This window comes from Oncorhynchus tshawytscha, linkage group LG14, assembly GCF_018296145.1.
Source record: "Oncorhynchus tshawytscha isolate Ot180627B linkage group LG14, Otsh_v2.0, whole genome shotgun sequence".
Lineage (NCBI taxonomy): Eukaryota > Metazoa > Chordata > Actinopteri > Salmoniformes > Salmonidae > Oncorhynchus > Oncorhynchus tshawytscha.
Genome location: NC_056442.1, coordinates 13,280,017 through 13,294,577, shown reverse-complemented (window position 1 = coordinate 13,294,577; position 14,561 = coordinate 13,280,017). Strand labels below are relative to the sequence as shown.

Sequence of the window (14,561 nt, the reverse complement as noted above, 5' to 3'; positions counted from 1 at the left end):
CCAACTGAAGCTGGAAAGACTGCAAACATGCTGCACTTTGTTTCGTTTAACCTTTTTTCAATTGACATTTCTTTGTATATATCCATAAAAATTATGCCAGCTTATTCATGATTTTGACTGGCTGAGAAACGCTGCCTGTCTCTCTGTCTCATCCCGACTCCCAACATCTTCATTACTATGGGACAGCTGGAGAATGAACTTGAATATTGAAACAATGTTGCAAATGTCAGAGACAGACCGCAAGGTTTATACAAATATCTGCTGTTGAAAAGTAAATGTTAGTCTAAAATAAATGTGTGATAATGTCGAGATGCTTTTTATAGTGGAGATCAAGTTTATAAAGTGCCTGGCTGGGCTGATGAGACAGTGGATTGCGCAGTCAGATGGAACAGAGTAAATAGGCATTTTTAAGTCATAGATTTAGCAGGTGGTAACTTCTGGAATAGACACTGGTTGGAATGTGGTTTTAACCAATCATTCCATCTATAGAAGGGGGCGGCAGGTAGCCTAACAGTTAAGAGTGTTGGGCCAGTAACCGAATCCCCGAGACGACTAGGTGAAAAATCTGTCGATGTGCCCTTGAGCAAGGCACTTAACCCTAATTGCTCCTGTAAGTCTCTCTGGATAAGAGTGTCTGCTAAATGACTAAAATGTGAATGTAATAGAAAATCCTGAAACTGTTGGTTTCACTAATGCTCTACAGCAGTGAAGATTATGAAAGGCCTTGGGAGTTTCCCAAATGGCACCCTAATCCTTATGTTGTGCACTACTTTTGACCACAGCCCTATGGGTCCTGGTCAAAAGTACTGCACTACATAGGGACTAGAGTGTCATCTGGGATGCACACCTTGACTCACCAGTATTCCTGCTTACTTTGTATTGCGGTGACAGCAAAGCAGCCAGAGCTAGAGACATTGTAAAACATGCCCATTGGAAAAAAAGTGGTGAAAATGAATTAAGGCAAGAGTGCAGGCTCGGCAGAAGTACTTTGTTTTGTTATAAGGTTTGTTCAGAGTCAAAGGATTTATATTCCTTCGCAGGGCCAAATATAAGCATGGACAAAAAACCTCACAGACAAACAAGCTGAGAGATAAAAATCGTCTTTAAAGGTTACTTATTGGGTAGGGAAAAAACTGTGCGTTACTCACAAATGAACAGGATTCACTTCAATAGGATATCAATATTTAATTAGTTAATTTGCCAGGTTGTTGTTCAACGTATGCACTCTAAACTGAGTGTATGATTTAATTTCTGTATGACAACAATTACATCCAATTTTTATTGCTGTTTTCAGCTCCCTGATTAGCGGTTATTGAATAAATTATGGGGCACTCAATAGAATGGTTTGCTATCAAATTCCTTGTTGATGACTAGCTCATTGATGTAATTTCACTCGAGAGGCACATTCATTTAATTGGAGCTTGTTTAGATATCTACCTCCATTGTAGAGAGGAATGAAGAGGAGATGAGAGGGAAGGGGAGCGGGGAGGAGAGATAACTGGAAAGTGGTGATGAGTTGCAAAAGCAATCAAATCTGTACCTGGAAGACTGCTGTTGGATAAGCCTCCATGAATTTGAAATGCCTTTGTTGTCAAGAAATACAAATGATTGTTCACTCTCAAAATGTTGTGAATGGTTGTTTATGACCCACTCAGTGACCACTCACTGACTTTAAAAATCTACCGTTATGCACCACAAGGCCACCTACTTGACTTATAGTATAGTAGAACAACAAGTTAACGGTATCGACTATAGGGTCAGTGGTCACCAAATGCAAACATAATATTGGCGCCATAGTGATGGTCAAGTCATCCCTCACCACTATTGTTTTATGATAGCGTTACCATAAGAAACACACCACTTAAATCTTCCTGGTGATGTCCTGGATGGATACACAAGTGGGAGATCTGACATACATGTGCACACTAACAAAGGGTGTGACTGGGACTTTATCCCCTCCTACAGTAAACAGTCAAAAGTTTGGACACACTTACTCCTTCCAGGTTTTTAATTTTACTATTTTCTACATTGTATAATAATAGTGAAGACATTAAAACTCTGAAATAACACATATGGAGTAAACAAAAAAGTGTTAAACAAATCAAAATATATTTTAGATTCTTATAAGTAGCCACCCTTTGCCTTGATGACAGCTCTGCATGCTCTTGGCATTCTGTCAACCAGCATCATGAGGTAGTCACCTGGAATTCATTTCAATTAAAAGGTGGGCCTTGTTAAAAGTTAATTTGTGGAATTTCTTTCCTTCTTAATGTGTTTGAGCCAATCAGTTGTGTTGTAACAAGGTAGGGGTGGTATACAGAAGATAGCCCAATTTGGTAAAAGACCAAGTCCATACTAGGTCAAGAACAGCTCAAATAAGCAAAGAGAAAGTCGATGTGGAAAATTTCAAGAACTTTGAAAGTTTCTTCAAGTTCAGTCACAAAAATCATCAAGCGCTTCCTTTCCTGTGGTAGTCCTCATGAGAGCCAGTTTCATACTGGTTCTCATGAGGACCACCACAGGAAAGGGAGACCCAGAGTTACCTCTGCTGCAAAGGACAAGTACAATAGAGTTACCAGCCTCAGAAATTGCAGCCCAAATAAATGCTTCACAGAGTTCAAGTAACAGACACATCTCAACATGAACTGCTCAGAGGAGACTGTGTGAATCAGGCCTTCATGGTCGAATTGTTGAAAATAAACCACAACTAAAGTACACCAATAAGAATAAGAGACTTGCTTGGGCCAAGAAACACGAGCAATGGACATTAGATCAGTGGAAATCTGTCCTTGGTCTGATGAGTCCAAATTTGAGATTTTTGGTTCCAACTGCCGTGCTTTTGTGAGACACAAAGTAGATGAATGGATTAACTTCGCATGTGTGGTTCCCACCGTGAAGCATGGAGGAGGTGTGATGGTGCTTTGCTGGTGACACTGTCAGTGATTTATTTAGGATTCAATGCACACTTAACCAGCATGGCTACCACAGCATTCTGCAGCGATACGCCATCCCGTCTGGTTTGGGCATAGTGGGACTATCATTTGTTTTTCAACAGGACAATGAGCCAACACACCTCCAGTTTGTGTAAGGGCTATTTGACCAAGAAGGAGAGTGATGGAGTGCTGGATCAGATGACCTGGCCTCCACAATTACTTGCCCTCAACCCAATTGAGATGGTTTGGGATGAGTCGGACCGCAGAGTGAAGGAAAAGCAGCCAACAAGTGCTCAGCATATATGGGAACTCCTTCAAGACTGTTGGAAAAGCATTCAAGGTGAATCTGGTTGAGAGAATGCCAAGAATGTGCAAAGCTGTTATTAAGGCAAAGGGTGGCAACTTCGAAGAATCTAAAATATAAAACACTACATGATTCCATGTGTTATTTAATAGTTTAGATGTATTCACTATTCACTATTATAGTATTCACTATGTATTCACTATTATAGATGTCTTCACTATTATACAATGTAGAAAATAGTACAAATAAAGAAAAACCCTTGAATGAGTAGGTGTGTCCAAATACTTTTGGCTGGTACTGTATATACAGTAGTTGAGCAGCTCTCATAAAAACATACCTCTTTATGGGCACCACTAAATCCCTTTGTTTCACTATATTGCACTGTTCTAAGCAGCCACATATGTTGGTCTCTTTATTAACCTATGGCAATGACATACATTCACTTAGAAAGTCAACTTAAACCTGGAACACAAGACAGCAGGATAGAAATAAAGACCATGCCTCATTGTGAACAGGGATTTATTTTTCCTTTTCCGTGCTACCAGATGTCACCACTTTCTGAGGTGTTAAACATGAAAAACGTGTGTAACTGATGTTTTTACTCACTGTGTTCCGTAAACATGTAACTCTGTGGAGACAACAGGGCCATGTTCATTAGGCATTAATTGGAAGAAAACCGACGGGAACAGGGACTATCTGGACTTGTTCTAATAAGAAAGAATTGTTTTGTTTTCCGTTGCAAAACATTTGCCACGGTGTACCCTGTTGAACATGACCCTGTAACACTGGGGATGTCAGGCACCATATTATATATAAAAGTATGCAAACATTGACAACTGTTCTCTGTTTTTGCCCATATAGTAAATGGTATATGTCTGAAACATGTCTGTCATGTACTCTCTGGGGGTAGAGGAACAGACATTTTATCAGCAGGGGACGACCTTTCATATCACTTCCAAAGAGTAAAAAGGATTGCCTTTTTTTTCTCCCCCTTGTTATCTAAGAGCTCCAGCACAAGAATCAACTGAGTAAAACGGTAAAAGCAATTGCCATGGAACTTCTAAGGGAATTGTTTCCCCCCAGAACGGAGTATCCACTTAGATTGTTGTTGTTTTATCTCTCTCTCTTTTTCTCTCTCTCTATCTCTCTCCGCTCTTTCTGGGATCCGGGAGTCTGTTGGGTGGTAGTGGTGGTGCTGTGGGTTCATGCAAAGGATTAGATGGTAAACAAACGCTTTTAATCCCTCGAGTCTGCCAGCCCTCCCTCCACTGCACGCTTAGTATGCAGCAGAACGAACAACAGACAAAAATCTAGTGCTTCCTCTCCTCCTTCTAACATTCACCGTCTTTGTCTCCATATTGAATCAAGAAACAGATATATGCCGATAGGTCTCTCTGATCATTCGCTGCTATTTCTAACCATTATAAAGAATTATATATTTATGTGTAAATAGAACAGAACAACAACTGCCTAGTATCTATTCTATTGTGTTGATACAAAGAATCCCTATTGCATTGTATCACTCTTGCTCAGCTATTGAAGGAAGAGTGTTTTAAGAGAGGCAAGTGATTGTGAAAAATTGCAAATGGTATCTCTGAGATGGTATTCTCTTTCTTTGGTTTTGTGAGTGTGTTGTATCCTACATCTGAGGGGATCCGACTAGTATGGTCAGAGGATACTATAGAGTACAGTCAATAGCATGTCCTCAATAAGGGACACAGGGAAACGCAAACGTGACAAAAGATGTAAACTGCTATCCTGAAGCATGTACTAGGCTGTTAGTACAGCCTGGTCTCATAGACTAGACGTAACATAGTAAATGTAAAACCGGCACAATCAATTTAGGAAGGTATGTTTTGTTTGGTATGGTTTCATAGTAGAGGTCGACCAAGTATGATTTTTCAACGCCGATACCGATACCGATTATTGGGGGACCAAAAAAGCCGATACCGATTAATCGGCCGGTTAAATTGTTGTTGTTTTTGTAATAATGACAATTACAACAACACTGAATGAACACTTATTTTAACTTAATATAATAGATCAATGAAAATCCATTTAGCCTCAAATAAATAATGAAACATGTTCAATTTGGTTTAAATAATGCAAAAACAAAGTGTTGGAGAAGTAAAAGTGCAATATGTGCCATGTAAAAAAGCTAACGTTTAAGTTCCTTGCTCAGAACATGAGAACATATGAAAGTTGGTGGTTCCTTTTAACATGAGACTTCAATATTCCAAGGTAAGAGGTTTTAGGTTGTAGCTAATATAGTATTTATAGGACTTTTTCTCTCTATACCATTTGTATTTCATATACCTTTGACAATTGGATGTTCTTATAGGCACTATAGTATTTCCAGTGTAACAGTATAGCTTCCGTCCCTCTCCTCGCCCCTACCTGGGCTAGAACCAGGAACACATCGACAACAGCCACACTCGAAGCAGCGTTAACCCATCAAAAGCCGCGGCCTTGCAGAGCAAGGGGAATAACTACTTCAAGTCTCAGAGCGAGTGACGTTTGAAACGCTATTAGCGCACACCCAGCTAACTAGCTAGCCATTTTCGGTTATACCAGCCAATAGGCTGATAGGCTTGAAGTCATAAACAGCGCTGTGCTTGCGAAGGGCTGCTGGCAAAACGCACGAAAGTGCTGTTTGAATGAATGCTTATGAGCCTGCTGGTGCCTACCATCACTCAGTCAGACTGCTCTATCAAATCATAGATATAATTATAACATAATAACACACAGAAATACGAGCCTTTGGTCATTAATATGTGGTCAAAACGTTTATTATTTCTGTGAAATACGGAACCGTTCGGTATTTTATCTAACGGGTGGCATCCCTAAGTCTAAATATTCTTGTTACATTGCACAACCTTCAATGTTATGTCATAATTACGTAAAATTCTGGCAAATTAGTTCGCAATTAGCCAGGCTGCCCAAACTGTTGCATATACCCTGACTCTGCGTGCAATGAACGCAAGAGAAATGACACAATTTCACCTGGTTAATATTGCCTGCTAAACTGGATTTCTTTTAGCTAAATATGCAGGTTAAAAAATATGTACTTCTGTGTATTGATTTTAAGAAAGGCATTGGTGTTTATGGTTAGGTACAGTCGTCCAACGATTGTGCTTTTTTCGCAAATGCGCTTTTGTTAAATCATCCCCCAGTGTTGCATCGATTATATGCAACGCAGGACACGCTAGATAAACTCGTAAGATCATCAACCATGTGTAGTTATAACTAGTGATTATGATTGATTGATTGTTTTTTTACAAGATAAGTTTAATGCTAGCTAGCAACTTACCTTGGCTTCTACTGCATTCGCGTAACAGGCAGGCTCCTCGTGGAGTGCAATGAGAGGCAGGTGGTTAGAGTGTTGGACTAGTTAATTGTAAGGTTGCAGGATTAGATCCCCCGAGCTGACAAGGTGAAAATCTGTCGTTCTGCCCCTGAACAAGGCAGTTAACCCACCGTTCCTAGGCCGTCATTGAAAATAAGAATGTTCTTTACTGACTTGCCTAGTTAAATAAAGGTATAAATAATAATAATAATAATAAAATGAGGGGGTTGGTCAAGGTAGCTGGGTGTGTGCGTATAACGTGAACGTCTAGCAACCCAAAAGTTGCACGTTCAAATCTCATCACGGATAACTTAAGGATTTTAGCTAATTAGAAACTTTGCAACTAAATCCTGTCTTTCAAAGATAATTCATAAAAATCTAAATAACTTCACAGATCTTCATTGTAAAGGGTTTAAACACTGTTTCCCATGCTTGTTCAATGAACCATAAACAATTAATGAACATGTACCTGTGGAACGGTTGTTAAGACACTAACAGCTTACAGACGGTAGGCAATTAAGGTCACAGTTATGAAAACTTATGACACTAAAGCGGCATTTCTACTGATTCTGATAAACACCAAATGAAATATGCCTACGGTCCCTGCACATCTGCATGATCGTACCTTAGGCATCCTACAAGGAGGCATGAGGACTGCAGATGTGGCCAGGGCAATAAATTGCACTGTGAGACGCCTAAGACAGCACTACAGGGAAACAGGATGGACAGCTGATCGTCCTCGCAGTGGCAGACCACGTGTAACAACACCTGCACAGGATCGGTACATCCGAACATCACACCTTCGGGACAGGTACAGGATGGCAACAACTGCCAGAGTTACACCAGGAACGCACTATCCCTCCATCAGTGCTCAGACTGTCCGCAATAGGCTGAGAGAGGCTGGACTGAGGGCTTGTAGGCCTGTTGTAAGGCAGGTCCACACCAGACATCATCGGCAACAACGTCGCCTATGGGCAGAAACTCATCGTCGCTGGACCAGACAGGACTGGCAAAAAGTGCTCTTCACAGATGAGTCGCGGTTTTGTCTCACCAGGGGTGATGGTCGGATTTGAGTTTATCGTTGAAGGAATGAACGTTACACCGAGGCCTGTACTCAGCAGGATCGATTTGAAGGTGGAGGGTCCGTCATGGTCTTCGGGGGTGTGTCACAGCATCATCGTACTGAGCTTGATGTCATTGCAGGCAATCTCAACGCTGTGCATTACAGGGAAGACATCCTCCTCCCTCATGTGGTACCCTTCCTGCAGGCTCATCATGACATGACCCTCCAGCATGACAATGCCACCAGCCATACTGCTCTTTCTTTGTGTGATTTCCTGCAAGACAGGAATGTCAGTGTTCTGCCATGGCCAACAAAGAGCCCGGATCTCAATCCCATTGAGCACATCTGGGACCTGTTGGATCGGAAGGTGAGGGCTAGGGCCATTCCCCCCAGAAATGTCCGGGAACTTGCAGGTGCCTTGGTGGAATAGTGGGGTAACATCTCACAGCAAGAACTGGAAAATCTGGTGCAGTCCATGAGGAGGAGATGCACTGCAGTACTTAATGCAGCTGGTGGCCACACCAGATACTGACTGTTACTTTTGATTTTGATCACCCCTGTGGTCAGGGACACATTATTTGATTTCTGTTAGTCACATGTCTATGGAACTTGTTCAGTTTATGTCTCAGTTGTTGAATCTTGTTATGTTCATACAAATATTTACACATGCTAAGTTTGCTGAAAATAAACACAGTTGACAGTGAGAGGACATTTATTTTTTTGCTGAGTTTACTTACTACTTTTTAGCTACTTTGCAGCTACTTAGCATGTCAGCTAACCTTTCACCTAACCCTTTAACCTAACTCGTAATCTTAACCCCTAACCCCTAGCCTAGCTAACGTTAGACACCTAGCTAACGTTAGCTACATCAAATTGGAATTTGTATCATATCATACGTTTTCGCAAATTCATAGCATATTGTAAGAATTGCAGTTCGGAACATATTGTACAAATTTAAATTCGTAACAGGTAATACAAATTGTAATTGTAACATAAAATACAAAATGCAAGATGGACATCCACATATTAATACATACCATACGAAACTTAACATATTATACTAATTGGAGTGGCCAAGATTTACCATTACTATGTTACGTCTACCCTGAGTCCAGGTTGGCTACTTCTAGCATCTTGAGAGGCCAGGGGTTTATGTGATCCATCATATGAAACGGTTCAGGTCGATTGTTCATGTCTGCAGTCTACTACATTTGATAAAGACAGACACAGACAGTTAGACAGACAGATGACGGACATACTTTCACATTCACTTCTTGTCATTTAACAGACTCTTACCTAAACCTATGGGGGAGGGGCAAAGCAGTTGCCAGGTAGGCCCATATAAAATAAAACTGTTCAAAGCAGAACAAGTGGATAAGTGCAAGGGTGGGGGGAATCAAGGGTTGGGGTGGTGGAGTAACCAGGTGCAGTATGAAGAGAACACACCTACACCTTTGATGTTCAAACCTTTGAGCACATCTAAAAGACGTCAGGCTATAGGAAAGTGTCTGCTTTTTCATTTACTATAGTCTCCTGTGCAGGCATGCGGTGCACAGCTCTTTCAACTACAATTGATCTGACAGTTCACATACAGTATGGCACATAGACTTTACCTAGAATCTGATTAAGAATTTGGGTTAAACTATTTTTCAAAGTGAGGGTAGCAGAGGAAACAAGACATGAAGACAAGACAAAATATACTGTTATTAATTAGTCCACAGGAGGTGGAAATTTGTATTCTGCTTTTATCCAACCCCCCTGATATATCAAATCAAATCAAATTTATTTATATAGCCCTTCGTACATCAGCTGATATCTCAAAGTGCTGTACAGAAACCCAGCCTAAAACCCCAAACAGCAAGCAATGCAGGTGTAAAAGCACGGTGGCTAGGAAAAACTCCATAGAAAGGCCAAAACCTAGGGAGAAACCTAGAGAGGAACCAGGCTATGTGGGGTGGCCAGTCCTCTTCTGGCTGTGCCGGGTGGAGATTATAACAGAACATGGCCAAGATGTTCAAATGTTCATAAATGACCAGCATGGTCGAATAATAATAAGGCAGAACAGTTGAAACTGGAGCAGCAGCACAGTCAGGTGGAAGTTGAAACTGGAGCAGCAGCATGGCCAGGTGGACTGGGGACAGCAAGGAGTCATCATGTCAGGTAGTCCTGGGGCATGGTCCTAGGGCTCAGGTCAGTTGAAACTGGAATATACACACACATACATAAACAGAACATACATAAACATACACACATCAGATTGGAGAGGCTAGAGCAGATTTGGGGGTTAAGTTACTTGCTCAAGGGAATATCGGCAGTAGGTGGAACCTGAGATATTGATGCCAGCAACCCTCGTTAGGAGGAGCAATGCAGAAATCATAAGTAGGGGAAGATTTATAGGCTACTGCTCTTCTGCTTTTAAATGCAATTTTTTATTGAAATGAGCAAATAAGCTATGCCCTTGTCACCCTGATGGCATCGACATGTCACCTATTTGGACAATTATGATAGCTTATGAAGCTTATAGGTTATGCATATGGCTACACCACCCTTGTATTAGGCTACTTTGCACTCAAACAAAGGTATGATTATATGGATAGAGGCAATTGCCTGCCCTACTGAACTATAGACTAATGAAAACATAGCTTGTGAAAATATAGAAAGATAGGCCAACTTACCAGTGGTGGAAAAAGTACCCAACTGTCATACTTGAGTAAAAGTAAAGAAACCTTAATAGAAAATGACTCAAGTAAAATTGAAAATCACCCAGAAAATGACTACTTAGGTAAAAGTTGGTTTTAAATATACTTAAGTATTAAAAGTGAATGTAATTGCTAAAATATACTTAAGTATCAAAAGTAATAGTATAAATCATTTCAAATTCCATATAATAAAAAACGTATTTGGGATCGGTGTCCCGTCTACGGGACGGTTGAGCTTACATAGGCTAATGCGATTAGCATGAGTTTGTAAGTAACAAGAACCTTTCCCAGGACATAGACATATCTGATATTGGCAGAAAGCTTAAATTCTTGTTTAAACTAACTGCACTGTCCAATTTACAGTAGCTATTACAGTGAAAGAATACCGTGCTATTGTTTGAGGAGAGTGCACAATTTTGAACATAAAGTTATTAATATACAAATTAGGCACATTTGGGCAGACTTGATGCAACATTTAGAATAGAAATGCAATGGTACATTGGATCAGTCTAAAACTTTGCACATACACTGCTGCCATCTAGTGGCCAAAATCTAAATTGCACTGGGCTGGAATAATACATTATGGCCTTTCTCTTGCATTTCAAAGATGATGGTACAAAAAAATGCAAAAGAACAGTTGTTTTTTTCTTTCTATTATCTTTTACCAGATCTATTGTGTTATATTCTCATTCACATTTCCACAAACTTCAAAGTGTTTCCTTTCAAATGGTACCAAGAACATGCATATCCTTGCTTCAGGGCCTGAGCATATCTAGATTTGGGTATGTCATTTTAGGATGAACATTTAAAAAAGGGGGTGGATCCTTAAGCAAACCAGCCGGCACCATTCTTTTTTTTGAGGGGGGGCACACTCCAACTCTCAGACATAATTTACAAATGAAGCATGTGTGTTTAGTGAGTCAGCCAGATCAGATGCATACCAGGGATGTTCTCTTGATAAGTGTGTGTATAGAGTACCACAGTATGAGTCATACTACCTTTAAAACCTAGCGGTCAAACAAGGAAATGTTCTAATCACTCTTGTTTTTCAACCATTCGTTTTTCCCATAGGGGATTTTAGAAACACTATTTTATACCTTTATTTTTTGTAGGCAAGTCAGTTAAGAACAAATTCTTATTTTCAATGACAGCCTAGGAACAGTGGGTTTAACTGCCTTGTTCAGGAGCAGAATGACAGTTTTTTTTTACTTTACCTTGTCAGCGGGGGGATTTGATCTTGCAACCTTTCTGTGGTACTCTATACACACACTTATCAAGAGAACATCCCTGGTATGCGTCTGATCTGGCAAACTGGCCCAACGCTCTAACCACTAGGCTATCTGCCGCCCCAGTAAGAGCTGTGCTTCGTGTAGGCGTGACATTTTGATAAATGTGTAAATCTCTCTAGGACAAGGTGACTTTTATCAATATATTTGCCTGTATTTACCCACCAAAAATGAAATGCTAATTAGCTGCTAATGTGGCTATCATAAAGAACTACAAATGCCATGATGATCTGAATGAGACTGTTGAATCGAGGTAAAGGTAAGAATCTCTGGGTTAACTATCTAATGTTAACTAACTGTAGTAATGAATACATTGGCAACATTTCTTTAAATTGACAATTATGTGAACTGTCTTGTGCAAGTTTTAAATTGATACAAAACCTGTTAGCAAAGGTGTCAGCTAGATGTGACGTGCAGGGATTTGTAGTTTTGCATGATGTCTCCTTTGATGATAATGACCATTTTTTAAATCTTTTTAAAAAGAGTCGAGCATATTGATAAAAGTCACCTTGTCCAAGAGAGATTTACATGTTTGTCAAAACGTTGTGCTAGGGCAAACCTACACGAAACAGCCCTTATTTAAAGTTTTTCGAAAATCCCCTATTGGAAAAGTGAATGGTGGAAAAACGATTGGAACCATTTCCCAGTTTGACCCCTAGGTTTTATGGGTATTATGACACCTCCACTGTGGGGCTCTATTGAACCATTTTCCTGTCCTTGCTAAGCATTCAAAATGTTAGAAGTACTTTTGGGTGTCAGGAAAAATGTATGGAGTAAAATGTACATCTTTAGGAATGAAGTGAAGTAAAAGTTGTCAAAAATATGAATAGTAAAGTACAGATACACCAAAAACCACAATAAGTGGTGTAAAAATATTGTATAGTATTTTTACACCACTGCTATTTACTGTCCAGCCTAATAGGCCAAAATTAAAATTTCCCAAATGCATAGGATATTTTATGGTTATCCTAGTCTTGCAATTGGTTATTATCTTTACCCTGTCGTTCTTAGTAGGCTATAACGGATCGACATCGCTCTCACTTCTCTGTGAGTTTTGTCTGTGTTCTAAACTGGCTGGGGATTTTAGCTTGCTTGACAAGCACCCCTCCCCCAAACTTTGGCGAAACAGGAACAACTCCTTTGAGAGAAAAAAAAAGCTTGCACAAGTTTGGAACGTCTTGGAGAAGCCCTTGTTATCGCTTGGAGTATAATAGCCAGCAGTTGAGATTTATTTGTGCAAAATCTGGAAGTATTCTACTGTTCTTGTTTGTCGTGGAAAATAACATTTTAACCTCGTCTTTCGCGTAGGACTAACCTCTTTTGAAAATGGTTTACTTTCCTCGAGGATAATTATTGGTGAAAGTCTATTTGTGTATGGAATAATTTGTCCTCGCCGAAGAAAGATGGGACTCGTGGAGCTCTGTATACATATGTGATGTGTTCAATAATGAAGGATATTGTGTCAGACACAATGGGTAAGAGAGGGTTTCCCTTTGCATCTAACGTTACCTAACCTAGCTAGATAGCATTTTTATCCCATGCCTGTTTTTCAGCTGTAAACATACTTGGCTTTACTCCGTTGGGAAGTCAGACCCGTATTCTCTGAAGTTAACGTTACACTTTTAAACGTTAGACTTCAATTAGCTATTTCAATATATCGCTTCAAAGTTGTCCCTAGTGCTAATTTTACCCTATGAATTTGTGTAGATGGGTATTTGTCCATTGCAACACACATGCTGCTGCTTTCTATTTTTGTCATGTATTTTTGGGGGTTACTTACTTTACCGATTACGTGTTTATCGTTTTCCCACTAATACAACACATCCCGACTTTCGTAAAACTTAAATCAGTGCACTTATTCAGGTCTACACGCGGTGAAATCATTGCAAAGCAGTAAGCAACAAAAGTATCCTGCAATGTTGATCGTGATTCGCCGACTTGGCCTGAAGCTTTTTGTCCCATTCTGTTATCCACCCCGAAGTTTTCTAGTAGAAGGCTCGGGCAGCCATGGTCGAATAAGCTAAATCTATATTTACATTTCGTGCTACAGAAGTGTTACAGTGACTTGCCTAGTTAAATAAAATAAAATAAAAATGTGTTTGAGCCGCTTGTTAACAGTGGTGGTTCTAGACCATTTCAACTTGGGGGGGTGCAAGCTTGGGCCAGTTGTACTGTTAGAGGGGCCAGTTACATTAGACGTTATTGTTGTCATATCGTTTTCTATACTGCATTGTAGGTATTAGCAGGCAAAAGACCATGTTCATAATCATTCAACAATTTATTTACTTTTTCTGTCTAACGGATGTAAAAAGAGAACTTTTGCATAGCAAAAATTAGTTATTTCATACTCCACATTCAGGGGGCCACAAGGGGGTTCAAAATTGTTGTCACAGGGGCACTGCCCCCCCCCCTCCCTAGAACTGCTAGTGCTTGCTAAGACAAGCTGAAAGGAGATGTTTTGTAACTTTCTGACCAACACAAAAAGCTAAGAGAGGGTACAGTTATTTTTCCATTCATGGTATCCGACTCAATATGGAATGGGATGTTGCAACATATCCTGAAATGAATGTAGCCCAAGCTTCTTTGTGTATGTAAACATTGAATTGGAGGTACTGGAAAAAGTTGAATTATACATTTTTATAGTATTCCTAATAGGTGTTGTATCAATTAGTTGGAAACTTGCATCACCACCCTGTTGTAGTTTTATACATGGTATTTATGCTGTGTAACTAGCCCGTTTGTTTCTTGCGCAAGGACTGTCTACTTGTTCTGCCCATAGAGAATACTGTGTCATGTCCTGTGTCCACCTTGTTGTGGTTCGTGCTTGTATGATAGGTTGATTAGTTAACCGAAATGTTGGCCTATTCACTCTGCTCACGACTGTCTGGGCATAATCAATATTTGCCAAAAGGTTATTTTGGTGTTGTAGA

General features: G+C 40.0%; 1 protein-coding gene across 7 annotated transcripts in view; it reads left to right on the top strand.

Annotated features, from left to right (window-relative positions):
- The window catches only part of LOC112253931 (B-cell CLL/lymphoma 9 protein), a 104,613-nt gene that overhangs the window by 56,788 nt on the left and 33,264 nt on the right, over positions 1–14,561 (top strand). For 5 of the 7 annotated variants that reach the window (XM_024426056.2, XM_024426051.2, XM_042297056.1 and 2 more), the window contains exon 1: positions 12,713–13,106. The exons of 1 other annotated variant lie outside the window; for it this stretch is intronic. The gene's annotated coding sequence lies outside the window, so the exon portion shown is untranslated. Of the gene's footprint in view, positions 1–12,711; positions 13,107–14,561 lie in introns of those variants that run through there. One more of the 7 variants, XM_024426052.2, reaches the window with a different exon arrangement.